This window comes from Pan paniscus, chromosome 9 (genome assembly GCF_029289425.2).
Source record: "Pan paniscus chromosome 9, NHGRI_mPanPan1-v2.0_pri, whole genome shotgun sequence".
Classification (NCBI taxonomy): domain Eukaryota; kingdom Metazoa; phylum Chordata; class Mammalia; order Primates; family Hominidae; genus Pan; species Pan paniscus.
This window is the reverse complement of record NC_073258.2, coordinates 62,847,403-62,874,019: the sequence shown is the minus strand read 5'-3', so window position 1 is coordinate 62,874,019 and position 26,617 is coordinate 62,847,403. Positions and strand designations below refer to the sequence as shown.

At 56.3% G+C, this 26,617-nt stretch overlaps 1 protein-coding gene across 4 annotated transcripts in view; it reads right to left on the bottom strand.

The window, feature by feature from the left end:
• The window catches only part of DAGLA (diacylglycerol lipase alpha), a 67,054-nt gene extending 41,318 nt beyond the window's left edge, over nucleotides 1-25,736 (bottom strand). For 2 of the 4 annotated variants that reach the window (XM_034932752.3, XM_034932755.3), the window contains exon 1: nucleotides 25,579-25,736. The gene's annotated coding sequence lies outside the window, so the exon portion shown is untranslated. Of the gene's footprint in view, nucleotides 1-21,473; nucleotides 21,803-25,250; nucleotides 25,392-25,578 lie in introns of those variants that run through there. The other 2 variants (XM_034932754.3, XM_034932753.3) reach the window with 2 other exon arrangements.
• Nucleotides 25,737-26,617: the final 881 nt, after the last annotated feature.

Here is a 26,617-nt window from a genome sequence, read left to right as displayed (position 1 = left end):
GTCCTTGACGATTTCATTCTTCCATTTGGTAGCACGCTTCTGAGTGAGCCCTTCCCTCCTCCAGAGATCCCAGACAGGCCCAGGCCTCAAACCCCAGGCTGGGCTGGCCCAGGAGCAAGGACAGGAGGTGGTCCTGGCCTCGGCAGGTGTGAAGACACCAACACCCACAGATGGCCAGGGCTTGGTTCCAGGGTCCCTGGTTTAGGGCAGGGGCAGGCTCTCAGAGTAGAAAAGGCTGGAAACAGCCCTGAGGGTAGGCCCTGGGTGGTGTGAACACAGGTGAAATCTGGTTAAAGTCAAGTTAGTGCATGCAGCCATTCTCCATCCATCCACAAATCACCAGAGTGCCTACTATGTGCCAGGGATTGGGTGGATGGTGACAAAAGCCGACATGGTGCCAGCCCTTATGGAGCCTGCAGACCAGAAGGAAAGAGACTTCAAGTGAACCTTCACATACAACAAAGAAAAATCCTCTGACACGTGCTCAGGCAGGGAGGCTGCCTATAGAACTAGGAGCTGGAGCTGTTTCTGAAGGACTAGCAGAGGGAAGCAACCACAGGAGAGAGCAGCGCGGAACAAGCACTGGAGGATACCCTCGGCAGCAGGGCCTGGATGTGAGGACAGTGGAGGCCTGGAGGATGGAGAAAAGGCCAGAGTCAGGCCAGCAGAGAAGAGGCCAAAGCAGGCAGGCTGGCAGGGCCAGGCCCTGGACTCTGAGCCTGGGAACGACAAGCCAAGGTGGGTGCGAGAGTGAAGAGAAGTGGGTGGCCCAGATGGAAATTCAGCAGACAAAATGGGGACAGACAGGGCGGGTATTAAGGATGTTTACTGCTCGCTGTAACACTGGCGCGGTCAAAGACGACCCCAGCTGTCTGGCCCGTGCAATTGGGCGGGCAGAGGGGGCACTGGATCCCAGAGGAACGCCTTGAGAACGGAGGCCTGGGGCTGCCCATCCCACCCTCAGAGCAACAGCTCCGGGAGTCAGCCCTGGGCTCTGTGAACACAGGTGAAGTCTGTGTCCTCCCCCTCCCCCCAGTCTCAGCTCAGCCCAGTCCCGAGCTCAGGCGAGCCTGGGCACGGCAGGTCAGGATGTCAGTCCAGGAGTCCCACTCAGGAGCAGTCAGTGGGCTCTGCTCCCACCGCTGAGGGTTCCCAATCATGTGCTTGAGGGGGTTTGAGGCATTTCTCCTGAACATTCAGCTCCCCACTCTTCCTGCCATCCGGGCCCGACCATGAATAGGACTACGCAGAGGAGCTCTCAGAGTTAATTCAACCTACTACAGGAGGGGAATGGAAAGAGGGTCTCTGTATGCCAGTCACCCACTCTCCCAACCACGTGTTGGGGCTCAGAAAATGGTACCCCAAAGTGAACGCCTCACAAACAGCCTCAGAAGCAAAGCTTTTCTCTGAACATCTCCTGCCTTCCTGTCTCTATCCCTTACTCTCCCGACACAAACCACAGAAACTAGAATTCTCTTCCCCACCCCTCACTCTCCCCAGAGGCAAGCCATAGAAACTAGAATTCCTCTTTCCCAAGGCAGGTCACAGAAACCAGAACTCCTTTCCCCTAAAGCCACCCATAAAACCTAAAAGTATTAGCCTTCTCCTGCCTTTCTGTGTAAGAGCTGGCCATAAAGAAATCCTTTGGTCGGGCAGGGCACAGTGGCTCACGCCTGTAATCCCAGCACTTTGGGAAGCTGAGGCAGGCAGATCACCTGAGGTCAGGAGTTCGAGACCAGCCTGGCCAACATGGTGAAACCCCGTCTCTATCAAAAACATAAAAAATTAGCTGGGCATGGTGGCACGCGCCTGTAATCCCAGCTGCTTGGGAGGCTGAGGCAGGAGAATCTGTTGAACCCGGGAGGCAGAGGTGCCGTGAGCCGAGATCGTGCCATTGCACTCCAGCCTGGGTGACAGAGTGAGACTCCATCTCAAAAAAAAAAAAAAAGAAAGAAATTCTCTGACCTACTTTGTTTGATAGTAGATCATAAGACCCCCACTCAGAATCCTGCCCCATACCCTGAAGGAAGGAATGCAGCAGAGAGGCCAAGAAGGATCTGAGAGCAGGCCTTGCTGGGTTTCCCCACTCAGTCTGCTCCCATGGGGTCTTACTCTTTGTGTCCAATCATAGCTCTTCATAGTTGCCCATTCCTCCTCAAACTTAAGCATAAAAATGGAGTTTCCCTGGATCTTTGGATCTTCATTCTGAAGGCTCCCATGTCACGTAAAACTTTGATTAAATACATTTGTTATGCTTTCCTCTTGTTAACCTGTCTTTTGTTACAGGAGTGTTGCCTATGACCCTCATGATGGGGAGAAAAGGGATCACCCCATAGCTGCACCTACAATCCATTCATCCATCCATCCATCCATCCATTCCTCCATCCTCCATCCACCCACTCACCATTTTCAGTCATTCTACACTGTTCATCACACTTAGAAAGCCCTCTCCCTCTCACGTTGGCCTGCCAGCCCTGTGGCCTGGCCTCTGCCTGCCCTCCCCAGCCTCCCAGGCACCCTGGCCTTCTCTCTGTTCTTGCAACAGGCCAGGCGTGCCGAACGCCTTTGTCCTCACTCCTCCTCTAGCCTGGAGAGAACCCCAACCCCACCCCCACCCCCAGAGCTTTGCGTGGCTGGCTCCCTCCTGTCATTCAGCTCCTAGCTCAAACATCCCCTCCTGGGACCTGCCTGCCAAATCTCAGGTACCCCAAGCGCCCCCATCATAGGACTCAGTTTTCCTATCAGCACTTCTTACCAACTAAAGTTCTGGTGAATGTGTTTACCATCTGGCTCCCTCCACCAGGGTGTGGCTTCTCAGGGGAGGGGTCTCGCCTGTTTTCTTCCTTGCCAGGTTCCCTGCACTGAGTAAAGGTTTGGCAGGTTGGCGGAGCTCACCACGTCCCTGCTGCCTGAAAGAGAAACCATTTCGGAGCACGGCCTGAGAAGGACAGAAACAGGAGAATGTAGGAGCCACAGCAGAGCTGCACCCAGAACCCAGGGCTCCTGACTCCCAGCCCTGGCCTCTTTCCACACCATCTGCTGGCCATGCCTGGGATCCAAAGCCCTATCCTGAACTGCCCACATATGCAACTTCACTGGCTACCAACAACCACGCTGTGGGCGAGGCAGGGAGGAAATGTGGCATCTTCATTTTACTGATGAGGCAACTGTGGCAGGAAGGGGCTGTGGGTGATTTGCCTGTGGTAATGCAGTGAGTGGTCCTGCTACTGGAGGGCTCCCTAGCATTGACAAGCCTGGCTTCCCTCTACCTCCCTATGCATCTAGGGCCGTGTGACTTGCGTCCACCTCTGTACAGCATCCTGTGGGAGGGAGGGCGCACCTCCAGGAAAGAGCACAGAAAGCTACGTTCTCAGGATGCAGCCAGGAGACTCAAGCCCTCTCCCAACCGGGGGCCCGGAGGGCACCTCAGCCATGGCCTGGCTATAAGTGAGAAGGGGAAGGACCTGGGGAAATGACTTCTCTTCTAAGAGACTCAGTGTCTTCATCTGGAGGATGAGGGGGTTGACCAGATGATCTCTAATTTCCCTAGGATCCACTTTTACCCCCATCCCCCAATGCTCAGTTTATAAGGGTCTGCAGCCTCTGGCTCAGGAATATAATCCCACAGAAGACTCGGAGCCTTAAGGTGCTATCATCTTTCTCACCCACTTTCTTCTGGGCCCCAACATTGTCCTGGAGGTAGAGAGGCCAGGAATTTGCACACCATGGCCCAGTGCTTTGATGATCCCCACTTTTGAAATCTGTCAGAACTAAGTTCGAAACCTAACATGTTCAGCTTGTAATTATCAGAGTTAAAGACAGAGAGAGAGAGAAAGAGAGAGAGAACCTAACATGGGCTAGCTGTGGGGGCTCACACCTGTAATCCCAATGCTTTGGGAGGCCGAGGCTGGAGGATCACTGAGGCCAGGAGTTCGAAACTAGTAAGAACCCATTTTTACAAAAAAAATTTTTTTTAATTTAGCCAGATGTGGTGGTGCATGCTTATAGTCCCAGCTACTCAGGAGGCTGAGGCAGGAGAATTACTTGAAGCCAGGAGTTTGAGAATAGTTTGGGCAACATACGGGGAACCTGTATTTAAAAAAAAAAATTTATCTGGGCATGGTGGCACATGCCTGTAGTCCTAGCTACTCAGGAGGCTGAAGCAGGAGGATCACTTGAGCTGGGGAGTTCCAGGCTGCTGTGAGCTGTGATTGCACAACTACATTGAAGCCTGGGTGACAGAGCAAAACCCTGTCTCTAAAAACAAAACAAGAAAACCTAACCCCCCGCTGACTGCCGCTGTGTGACCTCAGCAGGCTCGGGGGTGAGACTCGGTAAAGGGCAGGTTTTCGGGGTCCTCATCCACCCCCTTCCCTGTGACACAGAACTGCCCTTTGCCAACTTCCCTCGAATGTGAGAACAAACAAGATATACTGAGGGTTCCTTAGAGGAAGGCACTAGAACAAGCCTCAGCAATACTCCTTCCCTTTAAGCAGAGCCTTGGGCCCCTGCGCGCACACATCCCCACCACATGGGGGCTCATCGAATCCTGGCTGCTTTCCTCCTCCGGGTTCGTACAATCCACGAGACCAGAGGAAGACAGCAGGTGCCTGAGACATGCCCGAGCCTCGGCAGCTTCCCTACCCAGAGCAGAGGGAGAGGTGGGCAGCGGGCATGCAGTAGGGCTGGGCCTGGCAGCGGAGAGGCTGGCTCCTAGTCCCCATGGCCCCTCAGAGCCCAGCCTCCTCTCTGCTCTTCTGGGGCCTTGGTAGGACACATGAGATCACGTCTGGGCGGTGCTCAGGGCGTCTGAGAGAGAAAAGGCCCAAGGGATGGAGGTGGGATTAATTATGTATTAGCATGCTTCTTTATTAGCACTTCTGTTTACTGCAGGGCACAGTGGAAAACACATGGGGTTTGGTGTCAGAGAATCCAGGCTGGACATGGGGCCCAGCCATTCAAGAGGTGTGGGCAAGTCACAACCTCTTTGGGCCCCGGTTCCGGGAAAAAGGGAATGAACAACATCTGAGCGATGTTGGAGAAATCATGACACAAATCACATTTCCTCACCTGTCAGTGGGATTGCAAGAACACCAGCCTCCCAGCATCGCTCACTGTGAGGTGGCCAAGTGCCTGGCCCGGGGCCACATGTGAGTGACATGCAGGGGGTCTCGTTATTGCTGCTGGAGGAGCAGGGAGGTGCAGGGTGAAAGGCCTGAGGATCGGGCTATTGGCAGTGCCGTTCAGGCTGGCACTCTCTGGGTGAGTCCCAGGTGGGTATGCTGGGCCAGCTCTCCTTAGGCAGATACCCACAGCAGCAAGAGAAGGAAGGGGCTGTGCAGGACTGCAGGGAGGGAGGCACCCGGCTCCTTGCCTGGCTAATGCAAGCCTCTCTTTGGGGTCCCAGCTGTGGGAGAGAAAGGGCTCCCTCTTCCCTAGGATGCCAGATCCATCAGCAGCTAATTATCTAATCTGTTCCCCTTGGCCTGAGGACCACAATCACAGGCTCAAGGAGTCACTGGCCATGAGCTGAATCTGACAGAAAAGGACGCTTGGAGGCCACACCCTCAGGAGGGCAGGTGTTGGGGAGGCAGGTCCAGGGCTTCTGCCTCCAGGGCCGGCCCAGAGGCTGAAGTCCAAGTTCAAGTTCCTGGGACTGACTCATCAGAAAGAGGGTGAAGAGAAGGTCAGGGCAGGGACTGGTTGAATCAAGACAGGCTCTCCTTGCAGGAGGACCTGCAGACAGGCTGCTGCAGAAAAGGAAGGTGCAGACGTGTCCATAAATACTCCCAGATTCAGTTATGTGCTCCTCTGCCTCCTGCCATACAAAAGTCTCACTGATGCATCCCGTCACCCCCACAACCCAGGACCAGTGCCCCAAAAGGAGGGCTCTGGGGGCCTCTCCAGCTCCTTACTGACAGTCCGGCTGCTGCTGCCGCTGCCCTGGCACGCCAGGCATGCCAGGCCCAGGCACTGCCAAGTCACATGCTCTGCGCGGGCGAGGCCAGGCACTGCTGGGGCAGCCTTGGGGATGCAGGGTGGTGTGGCATTCGCAGGCAGTGTGGGTCTGCAGAAAAACGGAGTGCCCAGAGGCAGCCGGCCACCTGCCTGCCACCCTCCCCAGCCCCACCCTCCTTCCAGGGGAGAAATCCTTGGGCAAACAGTCAGCCAGGTGTGAGCAGCACAGCTAATGCAGGGCTGGGAAAAGCAAACACGGAGGGCCTCCATGCTGTGGGCCCGCTGCCCTATGGGGTGGCATTCAGGTGGCCCTGCCCACAGCTGCCATTGGTGTCCCCAGCACTCTGCCTACAGTATTTGGAGGGTCTTCCAGGATGAATGCTTTGGCCTTCCCTCCACTGTACTTCCCAGAGGGGCCTGACTGTGAGGTGACAGAAGCAGCGCAGAGAAGAACAGGCAAGGCATGAGTCTGCAAATGGTGAGGCAGACCTAGGCCTGGAGTCTCTGCTGGGCCACGCCTTGGCTGGGTGACTTGGAGCAAGTCAAAGGACCTCAGGGCCAGGGATGCCCACCGCACATGGCCTTTGTGAAGGTTAAATGGGATGAGGCCCATGAGGGACCACTGAGAAAGGATTTGGCACAGAAGAGGGTCTGGATACGTGGGTGCTCAGCTTAGTGCCACCTGTGGGTGTGGGGTGGAGCCAGGGCGGGTCGCAGTAGGAGAGGCAGTGCCATGGAGGTCTGGCCCACACACTCTCCCAGGGCATGCTCACCTGGCTGATCTGTGACCCCCTGGCCTTAGCTCCAGGGCAGTAAGGCCAACACCAGACTTCTGGCCTGTGGCTGCAGGGCCAGCCAGGAGGGAAGGATGGTCCAGTTCTATTCTACCAGCAGGGGCTGCTGCGTCTACTGGCCCCAAACTCAGGGCAGAATTCCCCCCAGCTGAGAAAGGCCTGTTCCCCCAATGGCTCCCATCCAGGGCTTCAGCTTCAGGCTGGCCCCCACCCATACGCAGCCAGAGGAGGCCCTGTCTTTCTGAGGGTGCTTAGCATGTCCTGCTTTCTCTGCTCTGCTGCGCACCACAGTTGAGCGTGCTCTGCAGGCAGTCTGCATGCCTCTGTGCCCTTGCACAGTCTGTTCTCTTTGCCCAAAAGGCCTTTTCCAATCCTGCTCCCCTGGGAACTCCTCAGTGTTCCAAAGCTCAGCCTAAACACAACCTCCTCTGTGAAGCTGCCAGGGCCCGCCAACCCCCAAGGGCAGACCTAATCAGTGCCCCCTCCATTCCGGGCTCCCCACTGGGCTGGGAGCTCCAGGAGGGCAGGGCTACACTCTGCATCTCTGTGTCCTTGGCACCCAGCACCACGCCTGGTGCCTAGCAGCTGCTCAAGAAATGTCAGACAAGGCCCCCGGCCCAGCTCCCTTGCTCCTCTCAGATCATGCTGCCAGCACATTTGGCCAAAGAGACTCAGAGATGGCATGTGGGAAGCAGGGTAAGAGTGAGCTTCCCCAGGGAAGCAGGTGGGGTACGAGGTTTCCTTTCCTTTGGAAACTGTCCGTGCTACGTGCACCAAGCTTCACCCACTATCAGAAGTGGCTCTGGAGGCTTGCAGGCTGCCTCCCCATCTCCAAAAGCAGAAACCAAAGTTAGCAGGGGGGTGAGCAAAGGAAAGGGAAGTGCACCGGAACTGCAGAGAGAAAGGCAGTTGTGGCTGCCATCTGCTGTGAGCAAGATGTTTGGAGAACATGCGCTCCTCATTCTGAGGTCTCCCAGCCAACTTGCAGAGAGCTGGGCCGCCCCTCTGCAGATGGGAGCCTGCAGCTCAGCCAAGCTGCAGAGGCACCACAGGAGAGATGTCAGGGACCCTGCCTGCCTGCCCTGACCCTCTGGCTGGCCCAGTCTGACCTTCTGATTCTTGAGCAGACTGGGGGCCAGGATGCCAGCCCAGGACAAGAGTCACACTGCCTTTTCCAGGGAGCCCCCAACAGGCTCTGAGAAGGCAACTCCACAATAAGGCTGATGATAATGTAAACATAAGGGTGATAAGGGCAGTAGTACCAGCCATTGCTCACTGAGAGCCCAACTAGCTGCCGGAAGACCTGGTACTGGGAACTTCCAGTCATTATCTCACTTTGCCCCATGACTCCCAGGGGAGGAGGAAATGGAGGGTCCAAGAAAGGGCCCTGGCACTGCTCCTCACTGCAGAGACACCTGGCTACCCAGGGCCATCACAGGAGGAAATTAGCTGGGCATGGCAGGGCATGCCTGTAGTCCCAGCTGCTTGGGAGGCTGAGATGGGAGGATCACTTGAGCCCAGGAATTCGAGGCTGCAGTGAATGCACTGAGCTATGATTGTACCACGGCACTCCAGGCTGGGTGACAGAGCAAGACCCTGTCTAAAAAAAAACAAAAAACAAAAAACAAACCAGGAGAATATCTGAGTGGGAAGGAACCTCTGAGCCACTGAGTCACAAATGCTCATTTGAGGGAGGAAGGTGAGGAAGGATGTAGACAGCTGCCCCAGGCCACATCGAGGTCAGCAGCAGGCTGGGAGCAGAACCTGGAACCCTGCCCCACAGCCCAGGCTCCTGGGGCCTTGGTGTGCTCCTGCGCAGGAATGGCTGCTGTCCTCCTGTCCTTGGCACCACCTGGGGCTCAGCCACGTGTGGCCATTCCCCCAAGCACAGCGATGCATTTCCGAGGACTGAGGTAATGCTGGCCTTGCCTGGAGGGCCCATCTCAGTTTAGGCCAGGCCTTCCCTCGCCCTGGCCCGGCTTCTATGCTCCTGACCACAGCAGCGGGCCAAGCTCAGGAGGCTGGGTAGGGTTGGGCCTACCAACCACATTCCTTTCCAGGGCCACCCTACCCTGGGGCTACCCACAAAGGAATTTGCACAGCCAACAGCCTCATCAGAGTCACTGGAGCTGTCCATGGCACTGGGGCACAGAAACCGCTTCATTTCTCACTGGCCAGGCGAGCAGGTAGGGGGCTGAGAAGTCTGCCTGCCAAGACCGAACCATGCCAGGGTCCTGAATGTCACCCTGTGCCCTCAGCCCTGGCAGGCCAGTCCCCAGAGGCTACCATCCCCTGCTATGCCATCCCAGGGAGGTCATGGGTGACCTCCCTCCCCTTGGCGATAGGAAGGTGAGGATCTTGGGGCAAACCACCCAGATCCACACCTCCCATCCCACCCCACGCAGCTCTGCTGCCACTGCCCCCACAGGCCAGCTCACAAGCCACACACTCCACATTTCTGTCTGCTCAGTCCTCCCCCAGCCCCCTACACACCGTAATTGCAACACCTCCACCCCACTGACAGCGCCTGCCACTGCCTGCTTGCTGCCAAGGAGGCTGGGATGGCCCAAAGATGTGCTTCACGCAAACCTTGCTAGGGGAAGGGACTACAGTTTTCCCCTTTTCTCCAAGGGGTCTTTGGATCCGGGTGCTGACCCCACTTCCTGCCTCTCACAGCTCCCCACCCCACCCCACCCCACCCCACCCCCAACCCCGGGTCGCCCAGTCTGTGAAATGCCTCTTACTCTGGGAGGGATGGAGGGAATCAATGGCTTCCCTATTCTCCTGCCTCTCCCACAGGGGAAGGGGAGGGGAGGCATGTGGCCCCTGGGGGCATCTTTCAGGGAGCGCCCGGCCCCACTGCTCCTCCCCGCTGGGAAGTGGGGGTGGTGTGCTTGACGGACGGACGGCTGGGCGTCAGGTCCACCGGGAGTGGAAGGCAGGCAGCCAGGGTAGTGGGCACCTCCACCCCCACTCTCCCGCTCCCAGGACTCCATGGGAATCGCTGTCACTATCCAGACACCTTCACAGAGAACTCATGCCTAGGCTGAGGCACAGCCAGGCCAAGGGTGAGTCAGCCAGGGAAATCCCGGCACTGGCGCCCACCGCTGGTGACGGTTCCGCTGACACCTACGGAACGGGGTGCCCAGCCCCTCCCGCAGAGGGTGAGAGGAACACCCGGGCTCCCCCACTCCCATTTCCTGCTCCCTGAGAGCGAGCCTGGTGGTGGGGACAGGGAGGAGTCTCAGTGGGGGCGGAGTCCTGGAGCGAGGCCTCCGCAGGCTGCCGTCTTTGGGCCTCTGGTCCCTCACCCTTGAACATTGGCGGGGAAGGAGGTGGGAGAACGGTCACCACAGCCCCTGGGCTCTGGCCTGGAGCCTGTCACCCACACTCTGGGTATCTGGCTTTCCAGGGTCTCACCGGGGCACGCAGGGATGCACACCCTACCTCATTCCTGAAGGGCCCTGCCCCTGCCCTCCTTCCAGGCAAGGCCACTGCTCTTCCTGAGCCCAGCACCCCCACTATATGCTGTCCTGGACCCCAAAAAGGCAGGATGGAGAGCAGACTTAAGCCAGAAGTCAGTACCCTCCCTGGGATGAAAGAGAGAGAGGAGGAGCAAAGAGGAGCCAAGAAGAACAGAAAGCCAGGCACAAAGCCTCCTTACAGCAGGACATTCTGTCCCTGGAGAAGCGCCTGTGGCCAGGTCCCCACAAACTCGCCAGACCGGTTGGCTGGAGCGGGGTGGGAGGCTCAGACCAGGGCCAGAGAGCGGACCTAGGACCTGAAAGCTCCCAGACAAGAAGCTCCCACTGCTCCTCCCCGCTGGGAAGTGGGAGTGGGTTGGACTCAGCAGGCCCTTAGGCAGGAGCTTCTGGGGACATGAACTCGAGGATGCCAAGCCCTATCCTCAAGTAGCTCACAGTGCAGAATAACAAGGAAACCGGGGCGGGTCAGTGAGCACAGAGCTCCGACACTGATGCCTGGACCACTGCTCAGCCCCAGGCAGACAGAGAAAGCTTCCTAGAGGTGCCTGATGGTTGAACAGAAAGAGCGGGGAAAGCAAAGCTGGCTACCCTCCTCTTGCCCCTCCTCCCACCTGGTTCCCCAGAGCCTGTGGGCAGATGCACCTTGTGCAGGGCCAGATTCCAGCCAGCAGAGAGGCTGGGCACCACTTTAGCTCCCAACCCTGCCTCTCAGTTGCTGGCAAAGGTAGTTTCTGCAGGCTCCCTGGGCTAGGAAAAACACGCTTGCGAGTACACAGAGAGGGCCCGTGGGGCTGCTTCCTGGAATCACCAAAACACAGGCGCTTGGTGCTCCCCAGGCAGAGCCCCTCCACTGGCGGGGAGACGTGCACATGTTTGGGTTTCGCCAGGCCCCCAGCTTTTATCTTCCAGGCTTCCCCTCTCCATGGTTCTTCCTGAAGACCAGGCCTCTTGCTCTTCCCAGGCAGGGAAGTGGGTAATGCGAGCGATCCAGAAACCCAACTATTACTTTGAAAGAAGACTGAAAACATGTGACCGCATGAATCCCATGGGTTTACTTCAATGTCTTTAAAACAAATGACTTGAATGGATTTCTCCCACCCTTCCTCCCCACAGAGCCACTCAATGGAAAACAGCAGCTCAAAGGGCCACAGATTCAGGGCTGCCGGAAATGGGGTATCAGACACAAAGCCTGGCAGGGGGCACTTGAATAAAGGCAGCTTTGGCCAGGAGAGGATGAAAGGCAGACACCTGACAACCAACAGGCAGCCGGCGCAGAGGCACAAAGGGTGCACGCGAGGCCAATGTCAGGTCCAAGCACACCCAGGCACCCCGGCCCTCTGCTATGGGTGGTGGATCGCTCTCATGTCCCAGCATTGGTCTCCCTTCCTCCTGCCACAGCATGGAAGCCTGGCTGTGGGGACAGCAGTGGCCTTGCTCAAGCCCTTGACTGGAGAGCCCTGCCCTGAGCAGCCATTTACGCGCAAACTCACTGGGTAGCTGGAACACGCAGGTGAGGTCTTCTTGGGCAGCAAAAATTGCTTAGAAAAAAACAGGCAAGGAAGCAGGACTGAAGACATGTGACAGTCCCCAGAAGTTCAGAGCTGGAGAGGCCCAGGGAACTCAGATGCCACGCCTCCCTGATTCCCCGAATCCTACAGATGAGTACCCTAAGCTCATAGAGGAATGCTGACGTGCCAAGGTCACACAGCTTTGGGCCTCTGCCCCATCCTTGGCTGCCTTCCCAGCCTCATTCATGCAGCCATTACTCTCCGAGCATATCCCATGTGCCTAGACTCTGGAACTTAGATTTAGTCACCTAGGTGATGCCAAACTAAACTTGGCCTCAGAGGTTTGCAAGCTGGGGGCTTCCCACCTCTCAGCTGTCCCCTCCCCACCCTCTCCTCTTCTGTAAAATGGGAGGAGTGCTGGGCATCATCAGGGAAGACTCAAAGCAGAGAGGAAGTAAGAAAGCGGGAGAAGCGGTGTGAAGCCCTGGGGATCATCAGCCATACCCTGGAGGTGAGGGAGGCGATGGTGAAAGTCACCCCAGTGGGGGAGTCTGGGCTGCCCCTGGCTGCAGGAGGCCTCACCTCAGGCAGGGTAGGTGCACTGTGACCGGGGACCCCAGACCAGACACGCTGACTTATGCATAAGAAAAAGACTTATCTTTGGCCGGGCATGGTGGCTCATGCCTGTAATCCCAGCACTTTGGGAGGCTGAGGGAGGCGGACCACAAGATCAGGAGATCGAGACCAGCCTGGCCAATATGGTGAAACCCGGTCTCCACTAAAAATACAAAAATTAGCTGGGCATGGTGGTGGGTGCCTGTAGTCCCAGCTACTCTGGAGGCTGAGGCAGGAGAATCGCTTAAACCCAGGAGGCAGAGGTTGCAGTAAGCCAAGATTGCGCCACTGCACTCTGGCCTGGGCAACAGAATAAGACTCCATCTCAAAAAAAAAAAGAAAGAAATAAAAAGAAAAAGACTTATCTTTTTATTACAAAAATACAAGTTCTCTATAGAAAATAGAAACTAGCTGGGTGCAGTGGCTCACATCTGTAATCCCAGTACTTTGGGAGGCTGGATCACCTGAGGTCCAGGAGTTCGAGACCAGCCTGGCCAACATGGTGAAACCCCATCTCTACTAAAAATACAAAAATTAGCCAGATGTGGTGGCGGGCACCTACAGTCCCAGATATTTGCGAGGCTAAGGCAGGAGAATGGCTTGAACTGAGAAGGCAGACCGCACCACTGCACTCCAGCCTGGGCAACAGAGTGAGACTCAATCTCACCAAAAAAAAAAAAATAGAAACCAAAAAGAAGAAAATATAAATCACCCATGATCCCTCTAGGAAAACTATCAACTATTAACATCCTTCTAGTCTTTTTTTTCCTCTATCTAATTGCGGGACCATTCGGCATCTACCATTTTTTTTTTACTGAACTAAAAGGTGAGCACTTCTCCTTAAACATTTTCCTACCGCCATCTTTCCTCATTATTGTGGAGTAGTCCACGTACAAGATATACGGAAGTTCATTCAACCAACTCTCTACTCGGGGATGTTGGGTTGTTTCCCTCTTCTCGGTGTGAGAAAACCCCACAGCTGGGCCCCAGGCAGAGTGGCTCTGGGGTCCTGGGCTTTGGTGACAGGATCCTGCAGGAACCCGGAACTCCTGACCCCAGCCTGGTGTTCCTTCTCCCCCTGGCAGACGCAAAGGTTTATGCATAAAGGGTGGGAGTGGGGAGCGGGGATTCTGCCCTTCTTCCCATCTCTCAGGCAATGAGTGGTCGCCAGTGACTCTCAAACTTATGCAGACTCCCAGGCCCCGCCCAGCAATTCTGAATCAGTAAGCCCAAGGCAGGGCTCAGGAACCTATATTTTTAGGTTCCAAGTTCTACCATGGCCAACCCCAGGAGACTCTGAGGCTGGAGTTAACCAATCTACACTCAGAAATCCTGCTCTGAAGGATGAGTCCTGGCCAGGACTGCTCAAGTGTGCATAAGCAGAACTTCCAGAGCTGGCTGCAGGCTCCCCTCCCAGCGATTCTGATGTGGAGGAGGGTGGTGGTGAAGGGATGCTGACATGCTGCATTTCTAACCTGGTCCCAGGTGATGCTGAAGCTGCCGGCTCATGGGCCACGTGGGCACCTGTGCAGGCCCTGGGTTCTGCCTGGATGTATGATCACAGCAGGCTCTAATGCACTGACTATGGGTCAAACACTCTGCCCTCCAGACTCAAGGTGAGGTGTGCTCCAGGGCCTGCAGCAGCAGCATTATTGGGAGTTGTTAGAAATGCACATCTGGGCCCAGCCAGCCTAAACTGGAATCTGCGTTAGCAAGCTCCCCAGTGATCTGTGTGCCCATCAAAGAAGCATGATGCTGAGTCTGTCACAAGCCAGCATCATCTCATGTCACCTCCTAACACTCCTCAGAGGCCAATTATTCCCTGATTTTACAGGTGGAAACTGCAGCTGAGAGGTGAAAGGACCTGGTTAAGGACTCAAGACTACCCCCAGCAGGAGCTGCAACAGGCAGCCAGACCGTCTGGCCTGAGTTCTCAACCCTACATCCCAACACCCCCTGCGGTTTCCCATTCAATCACCACCAGCACTCCAAGGTGGGTTCACTCCACTTTATGGAGACTCGAGGAGGTCAAATCAACTGCTCCAAAGCGCTCCCTGGAGCATGGTGGAGCCTGCCCCTGTGGCTGTGTTTGTTCCCTCTCAGCCCACTCTGTCTGCAGGCACAGAGCCAGAGCACAGGGCCAGGTTGGGTGGGGGGGGGGGTCCCACCTCCAAAGGCTGCAGGCTCTGCAGACACAGTTGGAGGCAGGAAGTGGGAACCCGGGCGGAAGAACCAGGAGCTCGATTTGGGCTGAGGATATTCTTTCTTCACAGCCAGACTCAGTTTTGTGTGCCTTTTGAAAGGAGACAGAGAATAGCTGTGCTCAGCCCAATGAGGCCAGCCACTTTCAACCTTCTTGTTGTTGCCATTTCCAATTACAATTTCAGAGGGTTCCTATAATTTATACATCCCAGGATGCACTGCTCCAGCTGCTTTATGATGGGAGTTCATTACACCATTAAGGTTAAACTTTTATAAAGTACTGAGCAGCTGGTGGGCTGGGCGCCCAGCTTTGTTATTGCTGCCGGAAGCCTGCTGAATAGGGTTCACCTGGGGAAGGGAGGGATTAAAGGGGCGAAGAAATGGAGAAGGCAGCTGCTCAGGTGCCCCGAGCCCTCCACTAGGCTGTGTTCTAAACTGCATGGTGTAGCAGGCAGGCAGCAAAGAGAACAATCTGGAGTGGCACTGGCAGGGGCGTGTGGGGTGAGAGGAGCCATGCTGTGCAAGCCTGAAAGCCGCCTGCCACGGCCCGCGAGGTACAGGGTCGGTGAAGGTCGGTTGGACAGTGGGAGTAACAAGGTGGTGCAAGCCACAGATGGGTCTACATGTGGGGAGCGGCGAGGGCTTCCTGGGAGCGGGGCCTGGCCTTCGCAGCAAGAGGATAGCCAAAGGGGGCCTTCCTTTTGTGGGCGGCTGTTCCTCCCGTGGCTCACAGAATCCCCAAATCCCATGCCAGGTGAGGGGAATGTGAACACCCTGAGAGCAGGGGCCAGACAGACGGAACCTGAGTCCCAGCTACAAACACGCAGCCTCTAACAGATTCCCTCAATTCCCCAAGGAAGCTGAGGTCCTAGACCTGGACCCCTGCTGTGAAACGAGTGCTTCCTCCATGGGTGCCATGGGACTGTCCTGAGCACAGAGCCTAGAGGGGTGAGTGTCTAGAAAATGGAAGCCATCACTGTTCATTGCATTAAATGTGTCCCTACACATAAAGCACTGTGTAGCAGAGAGGACTCACCACATAGCTTTTGCCATTGTGGCTGCTGGTAGAGTGGTAGTGTCCGCTTATGCCAACCCAGGAACTCCCTCAGGACAAAGTGATACCATTATTCCCAGCTCCAGGCATAAGGCTTGGCAAGTAGGTGCTCAATAAATGTCCTTGAATAAATGGGGAGATGGGAGACTACACGTGGCAAAACTATTATCTGCTCCACGGTCTGGCCCCAGTCCCAGCGAAGGTGTCAAAGGAGAAGCAAGTTCTTTTCAAAGGTATGAAACTGAAACAACCCTTAAGAAAAATTCTTTAAGTTCCTAGGGGGAAAGAGACTTGGATACGGCTGGTGTTCTGGCCCTGGGGGTGCACTGGGGCTGACTCTGGCCCTGCAGCCCAGGAGAGTCTGCGGTGCCTGGAAGCTCAGGCCTCAGCTGGGGCTCTGCAGACCCAGTGGGCTGCGCTCCCATTGCCCTGGAGAGGCTGCCCAGACCACAGAGGATGGCATGGAATTCTGTGAGGCCAAGTCATGACCCCCCAACTCTTAGGAGGGCAGCTGAAAGGGCTGAGGGGCTTTGTGCGGGGAGACTCAGAGAATCTGAGGAAGAAACTGGCTTCCCCTAAAGGCCTCAGAGAGGAAAAGTTAGACAAAGAAAAGGCAGTGGATAGAAGCAGTACCAAAAGAGGCCAGGCACAGTGGCTCACTCCTGTAAACCCAGCACTTTGGGAGGCCGAGGCGGATGGATCACGAGGTCAGGAGATCGAGACCATCCTGGCTAACACGGTGAAACCCTGTCTCTACTAAAAATACAAAAAATTAGCCGGGCATGGTGGCAGGCGCCTGTAGTCCCAGCTACTTGGGAGTCTGAGGCAGGAGAATGGTGTGAACACAGGAGGTAGAGCTTGCAGTGAGCCCAGATCGCACCACTGCACTCCAGCCTGGGCAACAGAGCAAGACTCCATCTCAAAAAAAAAAAAAAGATGAGGAAACTGAGGCTCAAACAGGTCAAGTGACTTGCACAAGTAGTAGTGGTCTCATATAAAGCTCTGTCTTTATGCTAAAGCCCATGTCTGAAGGCCTGTGCTATGCTGAATTTAAAGAGGGAGAGAGAATGAATCAGAAGTGGATAATCTTGGAGACCAGGCAGACTCGAGTGGGTGAAGTGGGCAGGTGCTAACTGGGAGGCAGGGCACTGGGAGTTCCCAGCCTCTGCAGCTGAGGCTGAAAAGGCCAGGACAGTCCCCTTAGCCACTGGGCCTAGGGCTGTGCAGTGATTCTGCAGCCTGCCCCAAAACTGCAGCGGGGCAGCTGTCCCAGGGCAGTGGAGGAGCTTGGATGAAGTGGGAGTTGGCTAAAGGGCATGCCAGGGGAGCCTGATGTAATCCCGGCCCGCAGAAGGCGGAAACTTGGGAAGTGAAACAAAACATCCCCTAACAGTAGCCTGGCCACAATTTCCAATGAGCGATGGCAGGCATGCCTTGCCCCCACCCACAAGTCCAAGGGCTCTGCCCTTTTCTTCAGGCCCTGGCAGCACGTGTCATCTTCCCCAGCCCCAGCCCAGCACTGAAATGCGCTCCGAGTAAAGCTGATGAGAAAGCAGAGGATTCCCAGCCAGCGCCCCGGGAGCCTTGCCACTGTGAGGCTGGTGGCCCCGTCGCTTTCCGGAACAGACACAGGGCTCACCTCCTCACAAGGCTTTCCACATGTGTTGAGGGGTGAGGGGAGGTCTGGGTGGCTGCCTGGCGAGCTATCCTCCTTCCTCCCCACACCCAGCCTGAACTGACCTAGTTAGGCTGCATGTGGGAGATGGGAGAGAAAGCAGGGCCCAGAACCCCCCACGGGCCCCCTGCACTTCCACAAAATCCAGGCGCCCAGAGTGGGAGGGATGGGAGGGACCGCCTCCAAGGACCCAGGCACTGCTCATCCAGCCAGGACAACAGACCAGGGCCTGGCAGCCACTCTAAGGATCTCCCACCCCTCTCCTGGCCACACAGGTTCCTCAAGCAAGTTCTTGGCAGCTGGCAAGCTGCAGAATTCATCTGCCGGGCTGGGGTGGCTTAGAGGGTGGGTGCAGATGCCTTGGCTTGGGTTTATGTGCCCAGCCTTAAGTATTCCCAGCCTTCATGCCAGCTCTTGAATCTCATGTACGAGCAATCCTAATCCTTTTTTTTTTTTTTTTTTTGAGACAGTTTTGCTCTGTCACCCAGGCTGGAGTGCAGTGGCACGATCTCGGCTCACTGCAAGCTCCGCCTCCCGGATTCACGCCATTCTCCTGCCTCAGCCTCCCAAGTAGCTGGGACTACAGGCACCCACCACCATGCCCGGCTAATTTTTTATATTTTTAGTGACACGGGGTTTCACCATGTTAGCCAGGATGGTCTCGATCTCCTGACCTTGTGACCCGCCCGCCTCGGTCTCCCAAAGTGCTGGGATTACAGGTGTGAGCCACCGCACCCGGCCATCCCTAATCCTTTGTTAGTACGATGTCTTTCCCAAAGGCCTTTCCCATCCAGTGTCACCTTTGAACAGTGAGGGAGACAGGACAAATATCATTGCTGCTATTATACAGACAGGGCAACTGAGGCTAACAAAAGAAAAGTGACTTGTTCACAGCTGCCCAGCAGAGCCAGGAACACTCCAGGCCCAGCAGTCCCATGCTCCTTGTTATGGTCATGAGGATTAAATGAGAGAAGGTACAAAAAGTACTGAGCTTGGTGCCTGGCACCTGTGCTCCCTAAATGTTATTTCGCCATGATTGTTATGCTTCAGTGAGGACACAGATCAGTGAGGGGAACACACATGCTCTCTCTGAGGGGCGCCAGCGCTATTCAGATAAGAGAGTGCTACAAGATGCCTTTGTTTGGCCAGGCGCGGTGGCTCATGCCCGTAAGCCCAACACTTTGGGAGGCCGAGCGAGGCGGGTGGATCACCTGAGGTCAGGAGTTCAAGACCAGCCTGGCCAACATGGTGACACCCCATCTGCACTAAAATAAAAATTAGCCGGACGTGGTGGCATGTGCCTGTAATCCTAGCTACTAGGGAGGCTGAGGCATGAGAATCACTTGAACCAGGAGGCGGAGGTTGCAGTGAGCTGAGATCACACCATTGCACTCCGGCCTGAGTGACAGAGCGAGACTCCGTCTCAAAAAAAAAAAAAGAGTGCTAGAGTCAGTAGAGCATGGAGAAAGGCCTCATGGAGGAGGTGGGCTTGTGTGGGACCTGAGGGAGAGGTGGGGTATGGACAGGGACACCAAAAAGAACCCATCCTGGGTTCAAACCCTGGCTCCCTGCCTCTCTGAGTGTCCCTGAGCAGGTGATGCAAGCTCCCTAAGCCGCCCGTAAGATGGAGGTTGGAGGCATGGGAGCGTGCAAGGGGTTGCTGTTGCAAGGAGTAAATGACATCCTCTATACACTCTCCTGGGTTCAGTTCATCCACATTCAGCAAATGGAAGTTATTGTTACTAGTATTATTTTGTGGCTGAGCAAAGCCTCCTAAAGACATGCCCTGGTGCCCTCCCTGACCCCAAACCTGAAAGGCTTTGAGAAAGCTAAGTGCAGGGCCCTGTCCCCAGGAGACAGAGGTGCAGCCCCAGGGAGCCCACTCCACGGTGTGGCCTGCCCATCAGGAGCAGCCAGGGGCTGGGAGGTGCAGCATATGTTATATAAACGAAGGGACATCAATAATAGATTAACCTCAAGGAAGTCCAGGAACATCAATCATCAATTAATTAAATGGCTCCAGGAGAGACAATGACGAGGGGCCCATTCAGGATGAATTCGAGGCAGCATCCTGTCTCACCTTACACAGCGGAGGGCCACCGTCCCGACCTCCACCCCAGAGCCGCAGGCTCCCTGGCCAGGACCGTCTCCAGGTGTAGGACTGGTTCGCAGGAGCAGCCCCCAAACACAGGTGAGGGCAAGCCCTGTTCTCCTCCATCCTCCTCCAGGCTCAGAGAACTCCCAAACACTGAAAAGGTTTTGATGAAACTTCCCAGAATAGTAACCTCCTGGGCTGAACTCAGGCAGGCGAAATTTCAAGGGGTAATTTGGTGAGAAAATGATCAAATGCCTGGAAATAAGTGCTGTGAACACTGGAACCCCCTCAGTGGGTCCTCAGGGATGGGAACGGCCTCGAGGGCAGCCCTGAAAGCCTGCCGTTCATGCTCCCGCCCGGCACTGACGGGAGTCAGACCCACTGAAAGTCAAGTGTGGGCAACACATTCTAGGCAGCGATTCCGAGGCCCAGCTTAGCTTCCTGGCCCCACTTCCCACCCCTTCCCCTCCTAGTGACCACACTGACCAATCTCATGATTTCTGTCTCCCTTCCATAATCAACCAGGCTTTGTCTCTCCCCTTTCCCCTGCAGAGTGGCCACTGCCCTGGTTCAAGCCCTCTGTACCTGGGCACCCCCTACTCTTGTCCCTCAGTACCCTGCTGCCATACCACTCTTCCTGGTGGGTGGCACCAGCCTCCAAACCCTTGCTCAGAACACTTCAGTGAATGCCCATGCATTCACAGATTGGAGACCAAACCTTCAGCCCTGCCATCATGGCTCCTGGGGACCCAGCTCCAGCTCATTTTTCCAACCTTAGCTTTCACCACTTCTGTTGTATGCGCCCTACAGCACACAACAGACGGGCAGCAGTTTCCCCTCCCAGCCACCAGTCACCCCGCCAACCCGCCCCCGTTGCTGCCAGTTCCTCTACAAGCACCTTCCTTTGTTCACTCCCACCGGTCCCCATGGCCCACATAAAAAGGCCGTGGCCACCCGAGTCTCCCCGACCTCCCTGGCTCGAGTCACTCTCCCTCCTTTGACCTCTGGCATCACTCATTTCTAGAACTTAATTATATCTTCTCAACAGATTTTAAGCAACTTGAGGTCAGAATCTACACCTTATAGGCTCTGGTATGACCACCTCATCTGCATGCCCTCACTAACCCCCAACTCACAGCAGGCGCTCAAGAAATAACTATCGACTATGTCCAAGTGGAAACATTCCTCAAGGCTAAGATATACTCTTGCTGATGACACTGCTAACAGATATGCAAGATTCTGTCTATCCCAAGGATGTGGGGAGCTAACTTCTTATCAAGTAATGAGACCCATTACATCTTCCCTGCTGCTAATATATGCAGATCACGACATAACCACTTCTCTATGGAAAGGATTCCGGCCGCAAGAGCAAAAACATTTTTTCAGTGCGTGTTTTCATCAGGATCTCTCTACGCACCAGGCATTACCTGGGAGAATTCTTGCCATTCGGCTCTCGGAGGTTTTACTGTCCCCATCTTACAGATTAGGAAACTGAGGTGTGCCAGCATCCAATCTGGGTCCGTGAGGTTCCAGAGTCTGAAGTCATAACTACCCATGGGCTACAATGCTATCTTCTGTCATGGGGGGGAGGGGACTGTCCCCAGCTGACTTCCAGGTGGTTCAAGGAGGAGCATGGAAGCAGGCGTGTGAGACGCCCCCAGGTAGCGCACAGAAGGGTGTGAGAGCCCCGCCTGCAGCCCAGCTTCCTTCTAAGGAATACTGAGAAAGCACTCGGCTCCTCATGTTAAGAGTCATAACATGAGGTATGAAACCCACCCTCTGCCCTCCCACAGCCTGAAGGCAGCCTCCTCCGACTCCCACTGTTCCCTCCTGCTGTGAAGAGCCCGGCAACCCCCAGCTCCGCACACCCACCAACACCAGGCCAGCCAGACACGGGAGCCTGCGCGCTCCCACACCACCAGGCGCTCCACACCCCCTCCGCCCTCACTTCCCACAGAAACACTTATGGGCACAAGCAACTTTACACACGTGCACTCCCCGGGCAGCCCCGCGGTAATAACAGCCCCATCCCCATCTAGAGGACTTAGGTGTTCCTGCCAAACACCCCATGAAAACAACACCCTTACCCGTGGTCACACCGATCCCCTCCACGGCATCTCCCTGGACTCCTTCCTCAGCAGCAAAGAGGTCCTCACAGATAAGGCAGTTTCCTGGGTCTTTCCTGCCCACACACACAACCCACGTCCACACCCACACTCACGCTTCCCATCCAACCCAGAAAGACCACGCCCAGCCCAAGTCAGTATCAGAAACAAAAAAAGAAAACCAAAATAAACCATTTTCAGCCCTAACCGCTGGGGAGGTAACCGCATCCTGCAATGTCCTGGGCTCCGCGGTTCTAAAAGATTTATCTTCCTCTGACCACATGCTCATTGATATTTCCCCCACCGCTACTTGCCCAGTCCACTGGAGTGTAATGTAAAGCTATTCCGGTGAGAAATTGAAATCACAGAGTGATGGGCCAACAGGTGATTAAACACTGAGGTTCCCCTCTGGTCTCAAGGAGAGGGACTGGGGGAGGAGTGGCTTCCAGTGACAAGCTGTGCCTTCAGCTGCAGCCTTCTGGCCTGCTGCTGTCAGCTCTGGTCCAGCATCCTCTGGCCACAGATGCCTGGCTCCCCGGCACCCCTAAAGCACAGCAGCCAGGCACTGTGATTTATGGGGCAGCTCAGGAACTGCCAGGAGCTGAGGAAAGCAACTTTTAGAGAAACATGGACAAGGAAAATGGGAATATGACTGGGGACCAGAGTTGAAATATTGTAGCTCCAGGGAGCTGCTTGCCCTTGAGGTCCACTCCTAAGTGACTGGCCCCCTGCCTCAGCTGGAACTTACTCGAAATCAGCATCTGTGCACAATGACAAGGGTGCTAACCTGGCTGGGCTCCCTGCTACCCCAAAACCCCAGGACTGGGAAGAAAGCTCAGCTCTCCTTTTGGGGAACAGAGGCCAACTCCTCCTCTCAGTGTCTTCAGATCTGCCCTGCCTGCCACTCAGCTCTGGTGTGCAGTCCCAGCATCCCAAGCAGAAGGCAAAGGGTGGCTGAAAAGGGCTCCTGGAGCCCCAAACCATAAGGCTGAGCCACAAATCAGAACAAACAGGAGGAGGTGTGGAGGGTGAGCTGAGGAGACTTGAATACTGAATATTCACAACAGGGAGGCTGTAGGCTTCCTCCTTAATGGACTCTGCACTTAAGAGAGCTTTCCAGACATGAGCTGAAGTGCCCAGCAACTCCTCAGGGGAGGTATGAAGCACTGCAGGGAGCGGGTGAGACAGGCCATGGATACCCCTCAGACCAACATGGGAATGACCAGGGAAGCACTTGCAATGCTGGACAGTGTCTGGGTGGCAGCTACGGGGACAGGGCGAGTCCATAGCATGGAAAAGTCAGCTCACAACCCTGGGTCTGGGAGGGCCGTGTCCTCCTTCCACCCACATGGCTTGACACTGCAGCCTGGGCACAGGGCAAAAACTTTCCTCGGGGAGCAAGGATGTGAAACAGGTTGCTGGCTAAGGCAGACACCCGCATGGAATGCTGAAGAAACGGCCTGGGTGAGAGAAAAACAGGACTTCCAGCACCATGGGGCAGGGTCTGCAACTCAGGCTCTGCAGCTTGTTGTCGGGAATTAGGCTCCTGGTGGCAGAGAGCAAAGCACTGTGCAGCCACCCTCATCCTCCCCACCTGGGAAGGCACTTCAGCCAGAAGTGGGGCCACATTGGGAGAGGTGCCACACCTGTCTGCCCTCAGAGGTGCCTGTAGCCCCCTTTCCTTTCCCCCATGTGTCTGAGGGCATCCTCCACACCTCCCCCCCCGCCCCGTCCCCCTGCCATCCAGCCTCAACCTCCCGCAGAACCATCCAGACCTGAGCCAAATCAATCTGTGGATGCTCTGACCCACTTCATTTCCTTCAGGCCACAGCCCAAAAGACGCTGATGTGACTGCTCCCCACCCCCGTTCTCAGAACCCAGAGCCAAAGGAAATTCTCCAGAGAAAACACACACACTTCCCAAGTCTTCCTCCCACACAGGTACCCTAGATCTGTCAGCCACAGACACCTCCCAGACCTACCCTGGCAATGAGGCACGTCTGCTGCCCAAGCAAAGTGCTTCCTCCTGCTTGGGCCACTCCTGCAGGACTTCACAGCTGCCGGGGCCATGCTCAGGACCGTCCTCGGGAGACCGGGGGCCTGGTTCCAGCTCAGCAGCTGACTCACAGTGTCAACAGATCCCACTTGCCCCCACCGGGAGCATGTGCGCTCAGGGCCTCTAATTCCCTATGACAGGCCCTCAACCTTCCGGCTCCCTTCCTCCCAATCACATCCCGTGCCACCATTTCCTATGGCTCCTGCCTCCAGCCCTGGTCTCTTTACTTGATGAGACTCTCTGACCTTCGTACAGTCTTTCGCTGTTTGCAAAGTGTTTCCACGTGCACCATTTCCTTTCATTCTTTACTACCAGACCACCATGTGACATGCCTTGATTGGTGAAGTCACCTGCTGAAGGTCACACAGCCAACACTGGAATTAAAGTGATATGGCTCCAAAGGCATCGGACAGTGCTCCGGTTATAGGGAACTCATCAGCATCTCCAAGCACCCACCTTGGCAATTTGGCGACCACCTGCCACCCTAGTCTCCAATACCCTCAACATCATCTTTTTGGACTCATAAGTGCCTTCCCCAGCACAAGCTCAACCCTGTGATTCTTCTACCACTGATCCCACTCCCCCAAGAGATCCACAAAGAACTGAAGATTTCCCCTACACTGTAAGACTTCTCTAGGGGGAGCTGCAATTTGCTTCTCTGTAAAGTAAGGCACTAGGTGATGCTGAGTGAGACCTTCACCCAAAGCTTCCCAAAGGACTGGTGAGAGCAAACACAATCTCAACGCAGATGGGGGGGTTTTAACATAGGAGCTAAGCAGAGAGGACAGACAGAGCCCTTGGAAAGGAATTTAAGCCTGGGGGTGGGAGTCCCGGTGGCCCCAGCAGATTCCCAGTGGCTGCAGAATCATCTTTCAAGCATACCCCAATCGATCCAATCCTCTGGACCCAAAGGCTCCCCAGCATCAAAGAAGAGAGGCAACTCCCAGATACCCTGGAGTGAACCCATCAACCCAGGGAGAAGGCAGGACCCCGTGACTACAGATAGATGGTGCGCCATACCACTCCCTCACTCGCTGACCCGGGTTACCTCTCGGTCCTGCTTGCTTCTCAGGACATATTCTGGGACACCGATCACCACTGAAAATCATCCACCCCTCCCTTCATTCCCAAAGCTAGATGAAAAGCTAGATGAATGGTTCTCTCTACCTTAGCCCAGGACAACGGTAGTGCCTGGAAGGTCTCTATCTGGGTTACCATCAGGGCCCTTGTGGTAGAAGCTTCTCCTGGCATCTCTTGTTTATGCCCATTATAAAGGACACCAACCTTCTCCCAGCCTTCTGCCCTCCTCAGTCCAGTGTACCCAACAGGCATTAAAACTGGACCCCCATGACAGAGGCAGTGTCCCCTTCATCGCCCGTGAGGAAGGATGGGCATTTACCCTTCCCATTCATCAGGATGGGAGGGCCACGGACTCCCCCCGCGGCAGTGCCGGGTAGCCCCCCGCACCACACCGTGCCAAGGCCCTTTCTCACAGTCATGCCAGGAACTCTAGCCATGCTGAGAACACCAATTCTTCAAGCCCCCAGTGCTATCACCCCAGATCATGTCAAGCCCAAGGCCAGAACCATCCCAACACCCAAGCAATGGCAGCACTTCCTCACACCCATGCTAGCGGCACCACCATGCCGGCACGAGCTGGCCACCTATCCCAGAACCAGTCCGAAGGCCGTGCCCATCACCTACCTGTGCAGACAGCTGCACCACCTCACACCTGCGCGGCCACCACCGCACCAAGGTGGAGGCGAGTCTTCTGAGACCCGTTCCAGGAAAACCACGCCGCCTGTGCCGGACCCACGTTGCCCACGCCCGTGCCACGCGTGTCACCATCCCCACGCCGGTGCCAGAGGCTCCACAGACCTCACACCTGCCACGGGCGCGCGTGGCAGCTGCAACTCCGCCCGCCGACCCGTCGGGCCGGCCACCGCGCGCCCTGGACACTGCCCAGCCCGCCGCGCCGCTCGCACCGCGCCCGCGCCCAGGACCGGCCCGCCGCGCCGGAGGCCCCCCTTACCTCCTGCCCGCCGCAGGGCTCGGCCCGCCGCCGCGACCGCCACCTCCATCCTGGGCTCCCCAAGGCCCCGATTCACTAGCGCCGCTTCCGCAGGGCGCCGGCGCCGGCGCGAAGGCCGCCTCCGCCCCCCGGGGGACGCTGCGTCCTTTACGTAAACCCCTCTCCGCCGCCAGCGGTGACCATGGCGACGGTCGTGGGGAGGCAGCGCCCCCTGGCGCCAGGGAGGGGAGCGGCGTCGAGGCCAGGGCGAGCCGAGTCTTCCGCGGGCGCCGGCCCTGCGCGTGGGGGCGGTGGGCGCCTGGCTCAGGCCTCGGCTGGGGCCCCGTGGGCGGCCGGGAGGGGCTGGACTGGCCGCGCTGCGTGCGGGGAAGGGAGCCGCCTGGGTGCCTGCCCCTCCTTTAGGTCCCTCGTGACCAGTTTTAGCGTGGGAGAGGGAAAAAAGGAAGTAGGATCACTGGAGAAATGGTTCATTTGTGGGGAGGAGAGAGACGGGTCCCACCTCCTCGGGGTGACTGAACTCTGCTTGAGAAGTCAGAGCATGGCTAGAGTTCCTGGCGTGACTGTGAGAAAGGGCCTTGGCACGGTGTGGTGCAGGGGGCTACCCGGCACTGCCGTGGGGGGAGTCCGTGGCCCTCCCATCCTGATGAATGGGAAGGGTAAATGCCCATCCTTCCCCACGGGCGACAGAGCCCGTGGGTACCCTGGGTACCCCCTCCTCCCTACCACCCCCCCACCCCCCACCCCTACCCCCGTTCCCAGTGCCCAGCATCGTGCCTGGTCTCCAAAGGGGTTTACTTGGTCAATTTTGAATTTCTGGTAAATGAAGAAAACCGCCCCTCCTGTTCCCCTTCACGCCCTTTCATTCACCGTAAGTCGCTTACACCTCCCTGGGAGCACTGTGCTGAGCTGGGGGAGTGGAGGACAGAGAGGAGCAGAAGGCGGGCCCTGACTTCAAGCAGCTCATTCTGCTGGGGAGGAGACGCAGATGGAGGGGGTTTTAACACAGAAGCTAAGCCGAGAGGACAGACAGAGCCCTTGG